The following is a 13778-nucleotide window of genomic DNA, read 5'->3' on the forward strand; positions in this document are numbered from 1 at the left end:
CAAACAGATACTTTGGTGCAAATCATCGATGTTGACCAAATATCCTAAATAAATCCAGTCCCAAATCCTTTACAACTTTTGTAGATAACTTGCAACTTCAGATCCTGGTTCGTAATATTTTATTGTGAGATACCATTCAATTTTGATTGATAATCTGCATTCAAGACTGACTTGGGACAGTTCCTCATTTGTAATTTTTGTTTGCTTACAAGCTCAATTTGTTCCTCTAAGTAATCAACAGAATGTTGTGCCTGAAATTGGTGAAGTTCTGCTGTAAATCAAAATAGAGGCACAAATAGAAAAACAAGGAAGTTTTGATGAATTTGTACAAATCACCAATTTGTCCTCGACTGGAGTATTTTGTTCAATTCTGTGCTTCATATTTTAGGAAAGAAAAGAGAGTGTGCAAAAAAGATTCACAGGAATGCTTGCATAGATGAGGGTCTTTATTCCGTGGATAGTTTAGAGAAGTTGGGATTCCCTGAAGAAGAACAGAAAGGAGGATATTTGATACCAAATCAAAACCATGAAGGAGCAGTGAGTGGGGAGAAACTGCTCCTATTGGTGGCAGAGCTAGGAAGTAGAAGGCATTGATTTGGGTAATTGGTAAAAGAAGCAATGATGATATGAGGAAAAAAATCTTTCATGCAGCAAAATCTGGACTGCACTTCCTCAAAGTGAGGTTCAGTCGAAATCAATTATCGTTTTCAAAAAGGAATTGGAAAAGTACTGAAGAAAATATAATGCAGGGCTACGGGGAAAGGACAGGCAGTGCGACTCATTTAATAGCTCTTTTCAAATGGTAGCATGGACTCAATGGGTTGAATTGTCTCCTTCTGTGTATAACCATTCTACAATTCTAACCATGTGCCCAAGGAGATTATTCGATCTGCATTGAGAAATTAACTCAGGCAAAGCCTTTCCCATGAGATAACCCTGATTGAAAGACTATCCAGACCTGAAGATACCCAAAATATAATTATGTCATTCTACCCTGGGCAGCCTGCCTCATTCGTACACTTTTCTTTTCATTACTACTGTGGAAAACCAGAAGAATTATGCACACATTAAGCAAAAAGATGTGTCCAACTTTGGAGCTGGAAAAGCAGGCACTATTTCTTTTTGGAAGAATTTGAAGGCGTTAGAGTGCAGAAATGATTCATAAAAATGGATGGGGAATTTCAGATTTGAAACGTAGAAACCAGGAGCAGGAGGAGGCCATTTGGCCCTTCGAGCCTGCTGTGCCATTCAATCGGATCGTACCTGATCCTTTATGTCAATATCACATTCCACTTTCTTCCTGTCACCCTCAATGCTTTTAAATTCTCAAAATGTATTTATCTCTTTCTTGAGCATTTTCAGTGACTTGATCTCCACAACATTCTGTGGTGGAGAATATCTGTTTAGGATTAATGTTCTTTAGAAATCTGCCATCCTGACCTGGTCTGGCCTATATGTGACTCCAGGCCCACAACAACTGCAATCTGGGCCACAACTGATGACCTAGCTAGTTACACGCTCATTCTGAATTTGAAAAAAAAAGATTCTACAGAATTACTCCCCTTTGAGTGAAGGAATATTTCCTCCCCCCCAGACCTAATTGGTCTACCCTCTATGCTGAGACTGTGACCCCTAGTTCTAGACTCCCCAGTCATCCTCTGGGTATCGAGTCTGTCTAACCCTGTTAGAATTTGCACATTTCAATCAGATCCTGTCTCATTATTCTGAACTCGAGTGAACATAGCTCCAGTGTTCCCTCCTCACAGGACTATCCTGCTATCCCCAGTAGCAACCTGGTAGACAGACAGCCTTGAAGGTAGGTCAGAGAAATTGGGATTGTTTTTGCTGGAGAAGAAATGGCCGAGAAGGAATTTCATTAAAGTTTTGAAAATCATCCTGGAGACCAGATAAAATTTAATCACATTGCTATGGGTCTGGAATCCACCCAGGTAAGGGTGGCAGTTTCCTTCCCGAAAGGACACCAGTGAACCAGGTGGGTTTTTCCAACAATTGGCTTACGGTCATTTTTTTTTTATTGAATTCAAATTCTACCATCTGCCATGCTGGGCTTTGAACCTCAAACCCCAGAACATTACCTGGATCTTTGTATTAGCAGTCCGGTAATAAAACCGCTTGGCCATTGCCTCCCCACTAGATCTAACACAGCTGTCTCTACTCTTGAAAAACCTCAGAACATGAGGAGACAGATTTAGGTAAATTGTTTTTTAAAAAAGGGCAAAAGTGACATGAAGATTTTTTTTTCTCTCGCATCCCTTGCTTCAGGCTTGGGTGTGCTGTCTGAGAGTTATGTTCAGTAGTGAATTGGAGTGCTATCTGAAAAGGAAGAATGTGCAGGATTACTGCCAGAAAGCAGGAGGACTGCAGTGTCATTCTTTCATTTGGAGAGCTGGGCTGAATGTCCTTTTTCAATGGTGTGAAGATTCTGTAAATCTGTTTTTTTCAAGTAGTAGCCACCATTAAAATAAATTTATCAACCTCACAATAGTTTGGTCTGCCCAAAAATTATATTTGACAAACTAATACCACCTCTCTATTTTAATGTGATTGCTTGCTTTGTAAAGACTGTGACTTTTAATTTTTGGGCTTTTTGTTTTAAATTGTGGGCTAAAATGAAAAATAGCTGTTTTGAAACCGGTGTTTTACAAGGATTGTTGCATGTTTTGAAAAGGGAGTAAGTGACACTCAGTAAACATCATTTAAACAGCTGCTTCAACAAACAGTAATCGAAGTTTGGTTTGCAGACGTACTGGAGCCAAGGAGCCCTGTGTACAAATACCTCTCTGGATGGCATCAAGAAATTGATTGGTGTATTACTCATGACCAGTTTTGATAACAAAGGTGTTTTGCCTGCCCGTAATAATGTGATTGATTCTCAGAAGAGTTTGATGCAAGAAACAAAATGCGAAGACAAATTATTTGAAATCTACCAGAACAGGAGCTATCTCTCTGTTCGTGCATTCAAAACCTGTTTCAAACCTGATGAAAACCATTTTAGTTCAGCTGTTGTTTGTGTTCTCTTGATATAAGCCAATAGTTTATAATTGTTTACTTGTAGCTATAGTCTAATCAATTGTGATAAATAATAATTCCTATTCAGTACAGAAATATAGCCCATGGTTTCTATCAATCTGAGGCTGAAAATCAGGTACATTGGGAAATATTTGCATACTTACTTTAAAATCTTTCACTCATGAGATAATGCCAGAAAAAGCAGGACTCAATTTCTAGCGACTGCCTCAGTGAGTGGTGAGAATACGATTTCTTTTAAGTTGGCTGATGTTTTTTTGCTGTAACTGTGGATGGAGATGTTTGATAAATTTGGTTTAGACATGTGTATCCCCACAAGGTAACTCTCCACTCCTGTGTTAATCACTCACTTTTGTAGAAATGTTTGTAATAGAACAGTTTTTTGGGATCTTTTTAAACCCTAACTGAACACTAGAATATAATGCAATTTCACAAGCCTTGGCGTACCCTTTAAATTGCTGCATGCCACTTATCTGCTTTGTGTTGGCCTTTTTTATTTTTATTTGTAGAATCGTATTGTCTGGAGATTGAATGCAATCAGTTTACAGTTACTCCCAAGTCTCTTTCGAAGTCCCTGTGATAATTCGCTCCCATGTGAGGCTATTATGATGATGTTACATGAATCGTCCTTCCTTGCATAAAACAGTAGCCACGATAAATGCCCTTTCTGATTCACATAGTTTGAGTACTCTATTAATATCTGGCAGCAAAATACCTTAGGTGAAACTGTATCCTAGCCAGGGGGATTGCATCCAATTCTCACTACTGCCCCTGCATCAGTCAAAATGGCAGGGCCTAAACAGACAGCCCTTTACTTATAGACACAGCGTACAAACACACTTTAAAAAAGAATAGGCAGAGCAGTTTCCAATGTCAATGTATTCTGATGCAGATTATTTCTGATATAACTGTTCCCATCTAACCACGTAATGTAAAGCTTTTTGATATTCAAATGTTGTTTCTGACATCGAACAAAACATTATCAAAGGCAAGTAATATTCTTCGAAAGTGCTCTGTTGAGAAGCTGACTATTAGGGCAACATTGTTTTTGGAAATTTTTGAATGGCATAAGCTCAAAATTGTCTCTTATGTTCAAGGGGGGAGAATATTGTCCATGGTGTGTCACCCTTGGATGACAGAACACCTTGTAATTTTTGTCGCTGCCCTCTCGTGATTGTAGCTGAAATTTAAAAAGCCCGCAGTGTGAATGGGAGACGTGTGCAGTGATGTGGGGGAGGGGGTAGGGGAAGGCTTTCATCAGTAAAACCTGCCACTGGCTGACCTGAGATGCTGCTTGGCCTGCTGTGTTCATCCAGCCTCACATTTTATTGTCTTGGAATCTCCAGCATCTGCAGTTCCCATTATCACTGGCTGACAATGCAGTCTTCTGGAGGATTTTAGTCACAGCCACCACTACGTTGCCTAACTCCACTGCCATTGACATAAACTTACCGAGAGCACAAAGATGCCAAGGGTATGTTTGAAACTTAAATTCTACTCGAGAATATTTCTCATTTCCATTGCTTTCACTTTACTCATGTGTGAATTGCTCTTATTTGTTGAGACCAGCTCAGCCAGGGAGCCCAATGGGTTAGCACAGATTGATGGCTACAGAGGATTTAGGGACATTTCCTGTCTGCTGGAAAAATTGACAGCGTTACGATTTTTTCCTGTCTTCCCTTTCTTCATGTTAATGTGCCGTCTTGTACTCATCACGCTTGCACACTCTGCATCCCATCCATACCCCCCCCAGGTGTAAAGGAGATTGTCTGCGATCACTCTCAGCTGGGCTGATGGAAGTGAATACTGAGATGGACCCAGGTGTGGACAGTGCTGAGATGGCCTCCACAATATCCCAGGCTGTTACGTTCTTCTGCCTTCTAGCCCCCAAGTGTTCAAGCCCATCCTCTATCCATATTAAAACAATTATAAATTGGGTGCCATGAGGTTTTAATGCACCACTCCACTATCCTGAAGTAGGACATGATGAAAATATATTGGTGTCATGCAAACACATTACAAACATGAATCTACCAGAACCAGGGTGACGTTTTTAACACAATAAACATACCACTGACATCATCCCTGCATGATTCCAAACAAATATTGAAATACTGTTTTTTTCTCTCTCTCTCACACACACACACACACACACACAAACACACACACGAATTCAGACATACACACAGTGTGAGACTATATGACAAATACACACAGACATGTAAACACAGACAAATATAGAAATACGCACATACGGACATGCCCAGAAAAATACACACACAGATACATACACACACGTGCATGAGTGTGCTGTCTCTCTCTCTCTCCCTCACACACACACACACACACACAGACACACACACACACACACACACACACACACACACACACACACACACACACACACACACACACACAAACACACGCTCACATGCATTCACATGCTTGCACACAAATACACTTCCCAACAGAAGTCAAAAGCTAACAATTAGAACTTGGTCTTTTGGCATAGAGAGGTGAGGAGGTGGTGGCATTATGGTAATATCACTGGACTAGTAACCTAGAGGCCCAACTAATTCTTCGTGGACTTGAATTCAAACCCCATTGTAGTGCCTGATTGTAATTTCAATTTAATTTATAATTGGGGCATTTAAATCCAGTGTCTGTACTAGTGACTGTGAAATTACCATCAATGGCTGCAAAGCTCATTCAGCTCACTAATGCCCTTTAGGGAAGGAAATCTGCAGTCGATACCCAGCCCACAAGAGACTCCAGATCCACAGCAGTTTGGTTAACTTTTGACTGCCCTCTGAGACACGACCATTCCTCTACTCTGCAGACCAGGGCTGGGCTGTGGCTAACTCTATCTTCAGCAGATGCCTCAGGTGAGGCTGACTAACTCAGCTGTGTCCAGCGATATAACCTGCAGCCATCAGGGTAGTGCAGACAGCCTCACCCACCAGGTTCTCACAGAAACGTTTGCCAATCAACTTAAGTCTAGCTCCTCAGGAACATCTCAAAGTCATAACTAATTGCTCCAGTTTCAATACTCAGAACCAATCAACTATTTGCACAAAGGAACCTCTGCCAAAAATAGCAGTTCCTCTTTAAATCACAGCTAACGGCAATGCAATTTAACTAGCTGCTTTCCACTTTAGCTCACTTACTCGTATCATCTTTCAGTTACATTTAGTGTCTTATGATCTAGCTGTGTGGCTTGAGATGCTCTCAAGCCATTTCTTTTTAATCCATCCATTTCATTTAAAGCAAATCTCGTAGACTAGGGATTGGCAATGAAACATGAAAACTTTGTGTGATTTGGAAGAGGCAGCTATTGGTGAATAGACCACTGCAAGAAGATCAATAATTTCTATAAAAAAAATTGAATTTACAGTAATTAAGAAGACAGTCTTTTATATTCCAAATGAAGTAAGTAAAATGCCAAAGCTTTTTGCAATATTAAATGTTCAGGTCCATGTCTTTACAATTACTTATTAGTTATGCACTACAGTTGATGCATTTGACATTTCTAATCATTATTCAGTTAAGAACAACACCAGCTCTACCCTTATTGCAAATGTATTGAACTGTTATGATTCTATCAACGCCAACACCTACTTATACAGCATCTCGAATGTAGGAGAAAAGTCCTAAGATACTTCACACTAGAGTGTAATCAAACAAAACTTGACATAGAACCATGTAAGGAACATTAGAACAGGTAACCAAAAGCATGGTACAGTAGTTAGGTTCTAAGGGCTTAAAGAATGAGACAAACTCAGAGAGGCTGAGGGAGGAATTTTCAGAACAGAGAGACCAGATAGCTCAAGGCATCTCTGCCTGTTAAAACCAGTAGTGCTCAAGGAGTCAGTATCAGAAGAACATAGACATTTCAGAGGGCTGTAGGGCTAAATAAAAGTTATAGAGAGTCATGGAGTGATGAAAATCAGGGATATGCAAGGTCAGAAATGGCAAATGGTGTTAAGGACAGGAACCGACGTCTGTAAAATAACGCAAGACATTTCATCAGTTCAATAAAAAGAATTAATTAATAGTGAATCTTTCCATATGATTAATTATGTTCACATTTTATCTTTACTTACCATCATAATTAATATAATGACAATATTTTGTGAATTAATAGGAAGATGGCTGGTTTTGCTGAAGTTAATGAGGTGGCAAGAATTAACATTGTAAATATATAAAGCATTGTTAAAGGAAACAAACTGGGTTTTATAAATGTCTAATTGTTCTTCTACTTCATCAAGTTTGGTTTCTTGTGAATGTGACACACTGACAGTGTCAAACATTGTTCGATAATTGACATTATATTTCTTACATCACTCAGGTATTATTGACAAACCATAAATTAGCTTCACTACTTACTGCACCTTTGGAAAGTACTTAATTAACTGCAGTCTAAAATAATTAGCTTTGGGTTACTGATGATTTCATTAGCTTTGGTTTCTCTACTCTATGTAGACATTGTGGTTAGGGCAAGTCTGCTGGCTATGGTGACAGGATAATGGATAAGGAGTCTGGGTGGAATAATGGCAAGCTTGACCAGCCTAATGAAAAGGAGAAAGACAAAGATAAAGGAGAATATAATGACTTCTGGGTCTGGTCTTAAAGTATATTGTTTAAGAAAAAAAGTCATGAATCAAGCCATACAAATGAAAAGGGAAAGTGTTGATCTTCTGTGCTCAAAGTATATAAAAAAAAAGAGAAGTGAATGCAGACTTCAAACTTGTGTAAATGGTCGATCATGTGCTTAACATTTATGGGGGCTTTTAAGTGATTCCTTCAATGTTCACCAAACACTTCTCCCCTGTTGCTTACCACAGTTGGAGTGGGCCATTCAGCCCTTCAAGGCTGTTCTGCCAATCAATGAGATTGTGACTGAACGTTCTATTTAGCACCCTGTCCCTGCTTTCTCCCCAGATTTCTTTCAACCTCGCCAATACATCTACCTCCTTCTCAAAAAATTGATTGCACTTTATCTGATTATGTTCCTGTGAGATTCCTCAGGAGGCTTATAATACATTAATGATGCCATATGAGTGGAAGCTCTTGTTGTTGCAGTGATTTTGTCCTTACATCCTTCTAAATTGCTGCCTCTCACCCCATGGTAAAGGCTATGTCAAAACTATCCTCTTTGACATTGTTGGAGCATTGTCTAAATTCTCTCCACTTTGGGTGCGAATCCCAACTGCTAATCACAATTGCTTGTTTTGCCATGATAAAACCCCAGTGTGAGTGATATTGTTTAGCTGTTCATTGTCGAGATATGGATGTTGTAGACACGGCAGTATTTTTTGCCAAAGCGCAGATTGATATAAACTGTGAGACCTACCAGATTGCTTCAAGGGTCAGTTAAGATTTAGCCATTTTCCTGTGCATTTGGAGTGACATGATGCTCGGATCAAATAAAGACAGCAGCTTTGTTCCCTTAAGGACCTTATTGAACGTTAGTGGCTTTTACAATAATCTGACAGCTTCATGGTAATTTTTATTGATGTAATATTTTTAGATCAAGGTTTCTTCTCAAACAGAATTTAAATTCTCAAACTGCCGTGGTGGGATTTGAACAAACATCCACTATATTAATAGTCCAGGCCTCCAGGGTCCCAGTCCAACCATTAGACCATGCTGCATTTAATGCTGTGCTCATCTCAATGACTTTTATTTAACGGGGACAACTGGAAAGTAAGATTGGATTGAATAGCTCCTTCTCAACCTCCACAGGTATTCTGAGCCAAATGGCCTTAAATTTTAACATACTTCCAGGTTCTTTGCAAATAATTTGATCTGCAGATTCCTGGAACACATTCCAATTACTTTTTCTGAGTTTACAATTTTCAGCCCATTATATTTTCTGACTGGAGACCATAGACCATAAAATGTAATGCCATAAGTAGGCCAAGTAGCCCGTTGAGTCTGCTCCACCATTCAGTGTGATCTCGGCCAATCTGGTATTCCTCACTTCCATTTTCCTCACAACCCGTGATTCCCTTCCTGATTAAAAATTTGACTGTCTCAGCCTTAAATATACTTCATGACTCTGCCTAAACTGCTATCTGCAAGAAAGAATTCCACAGATTCACTAACGACTGAGAGAAGAAATTCCTCCTCATCTCTGTCTTGAAAGTGGATCCCCTTACTCTGAGGTTAAGGTGTCTGCTCCTAGATTCTCCCACAACAGAAATAGTCTTTCCACATTTCCTCTGTCAAGTCCCCTCAGAAGGTTGTTCATAAGCTTGTCTCTCATTCTTCTAAATTCCAGCGAGAAGAGGCCCAGGATCAGGGAAATGAATCAGTTCCCAGTCTTGAGACATCTCATTGTCTGCAGGAATGGGGTATTATAACAATGTAAATGTGGACAATTTCAATATCCTGTTTAACGTTCATTGAATAATATATTATTTATCCCATTATGTTCATGATGTGCCTTTGAAAGATCTATCCAATTGCTCCCACTTCATTGCTTAACATCTTTCACCCTGAAATAGTTTTGATTTTGTAGACCTCAATTGGGTCCCCCTTCAATCTCCATCATTCTAATGAAAATAATCCTAATCTACTCAACCTCTCTTCAAAGCTAGCGCCCTCCATACCAGGCAACATCCTGGTGAACCTCCTCTGCACCCTCTCCAAAGCAGCCACATCCTTTTGGTAACGTGGTGACCAGAATTTTTAAAAAAATTAATCCATTAATATGGGAAGATAGGGAGAAATTATTTTGCATTTCTTTTTGAACACTGTGCGTAGTTATATTTAACGAGTGCAAATTGTCATCAATATCAAAATTTGAACAGAGCTTTCAGAGCAGGTTATTAGATGTACCTTGGCTTGAAGCTTCCTCAGTGAGATGGAAACTTTTAATAAAAATATTTCCCTGTCAGTTTTGTAATTATACCGCATCAAACAGTCTGGGAAAATCTTGAGGAAAAGCTAGTGGAATTATGTTGAGACGCAATATGGTATTTTCTATTTATTGAGTCATGAGACATAGGCATCACTGATTAGGCCAGCATTTATTTCCCGTCCCTAGTTGTCCTTGAGAAAGGTGCTGAGCTGCCATCTTGAACTATGTGCAGTCAACGCACTGTGAGAAGGAGCAGCACTGCGCACAGGCTCTTGAGCCCGAGGCTCCTCCTCTCCTGTCTGCTTGCTTTCATTCTTTTTCTTCTTACTACTTCTCTTTCTCCTTTCTTCTTTTCTGTTTCTCGATTGCATTGCCTCTCATTGAAGCTTTTTGCAGTGGGTTAATTGGTGGCACCGGAACCGCAGCGTGAGCAAGCCGTGCACAGAATAGCGGCAACCTCCTCATGCTCGGAAGGGACTGTGGTGTTAGTGACAGCAAAGTTCCTCCTGTGATTGGAGGCGGCTGCGATGGTGGGCTTTACAAGATGGTGGCACCGGCAAGGCTGAGGAGTGTGGCTGGAGCAGCAAGCTTGGCTAGGTATTGGCCTGGCTTGGCAGCAACTCCTGGTTGCAATAGGCCCAGCATGGGGACTCCTGGCATCATCGAGGTGGCGGTGGAGCCAGGGCCTGCTGGTTGAAGGGCGAGTGAAGGTTTAGCACCAGACCCAGCATCGGCAGGGTGAGCCCAGAGGCTAAGAGATGGTGTCTAAAGAGTGGCGACGCCTACATTGGTAGGTCTGGTGCAGTCAGCAGCAAGGTGGTGGAGGATGAGGGGTAGCGCAGGTATTGTTGGTGAGCTGGATCAGGGCTTCAGCAGAGGTGGTGGAATGAAGACAAACTCGTCTCAAAATGACAACTTTCCTGCTCTCCTGATGCTGCCCGGCCTGCTGTGTCCCCCCAGCTCCATACTGTGTTGTCGTCGACATCTGCAGTTCTTGAAATCTTTTTTAGTTATATCTTTTTACTCTTTTTATTCTTAAATTATGCAAAATCACACCAAATTGTGGCAACAGTTGAAGACTTTCATGTATTTTGATGTGTTATTCACTCTAAAGTCCAACTGACAATAGGTCATTCAAATCAAATCAAATTAGGGAGGGAGTTCCAGGACTTTGACTCAGAAGGAACGTCGATCTATTTCCAAGTCAGGATGCTGAATAGCTTGGAGGGGAACTTACAGGGGGTGGTGTTCCCATGTGTCTGCTACCCTTGTCCTTCTAGATGGACATGATCATGGGGTTGCTGTCTCAGAAGGTGCTGTCTTAGGTATTTGTTCTACTGAATAATCTGTTCACTAGTCTTTCTCTCTTCCTGTGCACCTTCTGCAATCTTTTTTTATTTTAAGCAGACAGCACCAGGATGAATGATTTGTTTTATTTTCAAGGCAGGGTACGCACCCACCTCTGAGTGTTTGATGCAAAGACAGTTGGAGATCAAGAAGGCAAAGCTGGTTGGACCTGAGATACCACTTGAGGGAGCTCCTTCTGTGATATTCTACGACTGAAACATTAGCCTTCTATTATCTCAACTAGGCTCTCTGAGCTGGTTATCTCCCCCAGTGAGAGTTTTTCCCTGAAACCTATTGCCTTTAATTTTACTAATGGATCCTTGACATCATACCCGGTTAGCTGTTACGTTGACCTCAGAAGCAGCCGTACTTTCCTCTGCAATTCAGCTGTACTGTCAATGTTTTGACCAGGACTATCGTGTCGTCTGGAGCCACATGTTGGAAAACAAAAGCCCAGAGTTTTTGAACTTTTCTACATTTAACTGAAATCCATCGCTTCTGCATTTTTTTTTTGGCTGTAAACTTGCTGTGTCAGCGATTACCGCCATGGATAATGGTTTGTTTGGTGGCCATCAAGCCATTACAACTGCTCGCCTATAGACTCCTGCCTATACCACACAGTCTATTCAGTCAGACACACAGATATAAAGGAAACAGTCATGAATTGAACATGGATTTAGTGTGATGGGCAGTCCAAAGAAGAAGAGTGAATAAGAATGTGGCAATTCAATGCCTTTTACAGAATGGAAAATGTTGTAATTTTCTTCCTCAAACACCTTACAGAAGCTGATCTTCATCAGCCACTTGCAAAGTAACACAAAGCTAATTGTTTTGCTCATCTAATTCCCCCTTCCTTCAGATCATTTATAAAATCTAGTCAAGTTTAAAATGTGTTGCTGATTTTGTGTGTCACTCCATCAGAGAAAGCCTTGATAGTTTGAAGAAAGAAATTCAAACCTCATTTTAACTGTTTAATTGACAATGCAGCTGTCACCTTCACAGTTTAAAATGATTGAAATGAGCTTTCTTCGCTCTATGAAAGAATTATTTTTTCCAATTTGCGCTAATGAAAAGGCACTACTTTTAAAGCATTTCAATGGTGTCTGACTCTGTGTGAGCAGGAACCAAAACCAGAAAGAACATATACTGAAAGGAATCTGACTGATAATGTCTTATGTAGCATCAGCCCCAGCCTCATTTTGTGAAGCATTTATTTGAGAACTGTCTGATAGCCGAGAAGACAGAGCAGCTCACCTTGTTTCCAAATACTGATGCTCAGGTAAAGCTGCAATAATTTGTTTTTGTTACCCTGAGAACAACATACAACACGGCCCTTGTTTTGCATCATTACACATTGTTGCATGTATCCCAGTGCATTTAAATTTAGCACAAAGCCAAGATTCAGTGATGACAATTTACCTCTAAATTCTCCTTCACCAAACCTTTCTTTTACTCCATGAAACAATTTGACATAATTTCATTGTAAGCCACATCTGACTCCAATTTTCATCAAATTTATAGAATTGAAATGGCCATTCTGTCCAACAGCCACCTTCTCCCAATCAATTTATTTCAGATCCTTCACCCTCCCTTTCTGCTTCGTGTAATTATTTTGCTTCCCCTGAAATGCATCAATATGATGATGAATTTTTATTTGACAAAAACAGTAGCACTTACCACTTTACTGTATCGGTTGCCTTTTTGAACCTGCCTAGAAATATTGCCCCTCCAAAACTGTGCCATTATTTCAGGTGTGGCAAACTCAGCTTGAAGACAGAAGGTGAGGGAGAAGAGGAGACTGTCCATTTATCACACTCACTACCCTCACACTGAGTGAGAACTCCCAGTAATAGGCCGTGAAAGAGCCCTAACACTGAAACCTTTTCATTCAGCTAGATTGGCTCATACAAATGTTGACAATACACCATTGAGAACGACTGTGGATATTCTACATTTTTTAAATAGTTGAAGACATTGGACAATACGGAGGGGGTGAAGAAAACTTGGTCAGGAGCTGACCTGGAATTCGGGTGCTATGAAAACAAGTCGCCGTTAAGTTTGGATATAAATGTGTAACAAACAAAACATTGTTTCACGCAGAAGTAGATCAGAAATGACTGCATTATTAATGTCTGAACTGACCTGCAGTTCTAAGCAAAATAGTACTTTCTGCACCCAGGCTTTGTGTGTGCAGTTCTTCAATAAACAAAATAAAAGTTTATTCACAATCTATTGCAGATTCATTGATATCTGAAGTCCAAATGAACAGTTTGTAAATCCAACAGATCTTTAACGGGAACATAAGCTGCTTGCCAGAAGATGAAATAGACAGTTTTGCAATGTTTGTCTTTTCAAGATTTGACAGTAGCGTTCATTCACATTTGGAACTAATCCACTTCATATGTTGACTAATACCAGACTCTCAGTTCGGAGGTTCCATAAGTGAGTGAACTAGGAGGACATTTGGTATTGTTTTGCTTGGAGAAATGCAAATTCTATAGAGAATTAGAAATTAGCA

The 13778-nt window shown here is 40.2% G+C and overlaps 1 protein-coding gene across 1 annotated transcript in view; it reads right to left on the reverse strand.

Moving 5' to 3' along the window:
- sox3 (SRY-box transcription factor 3) overlaps positions 1-13088 on the reverse strand; it is a 105128-nt gene extending 92040 nt beyond the window's left edge. Inside the window, exon 1 of the mRNA XM_048544411.2 lies at positions 12938-13088. The gene's annotated coding sequence lies outside the window, so the exon portion shown is untranslated. The remainder of the gene's footprint in view (positions 1-12937) is intronic.
- Positions 13089-13778: the final 690 nt, after the last annotated feature.

Source organism: Stegostoma tigrinum, chromosome 15 (genome assembly GCF_030684315.1).
Source record: "Stegostoma tigrinum isolate sSteTig4 chromosome 15, sSteTig4.hap1, whole genome shotgun sequence".
Lineage (NCBI taxonomy): Eukaryota > Metazoa > Chordata > Chondrichthyes > Orectolobiformes > Stegostomatidae > Stegostoma > Stegostoma tigrinum.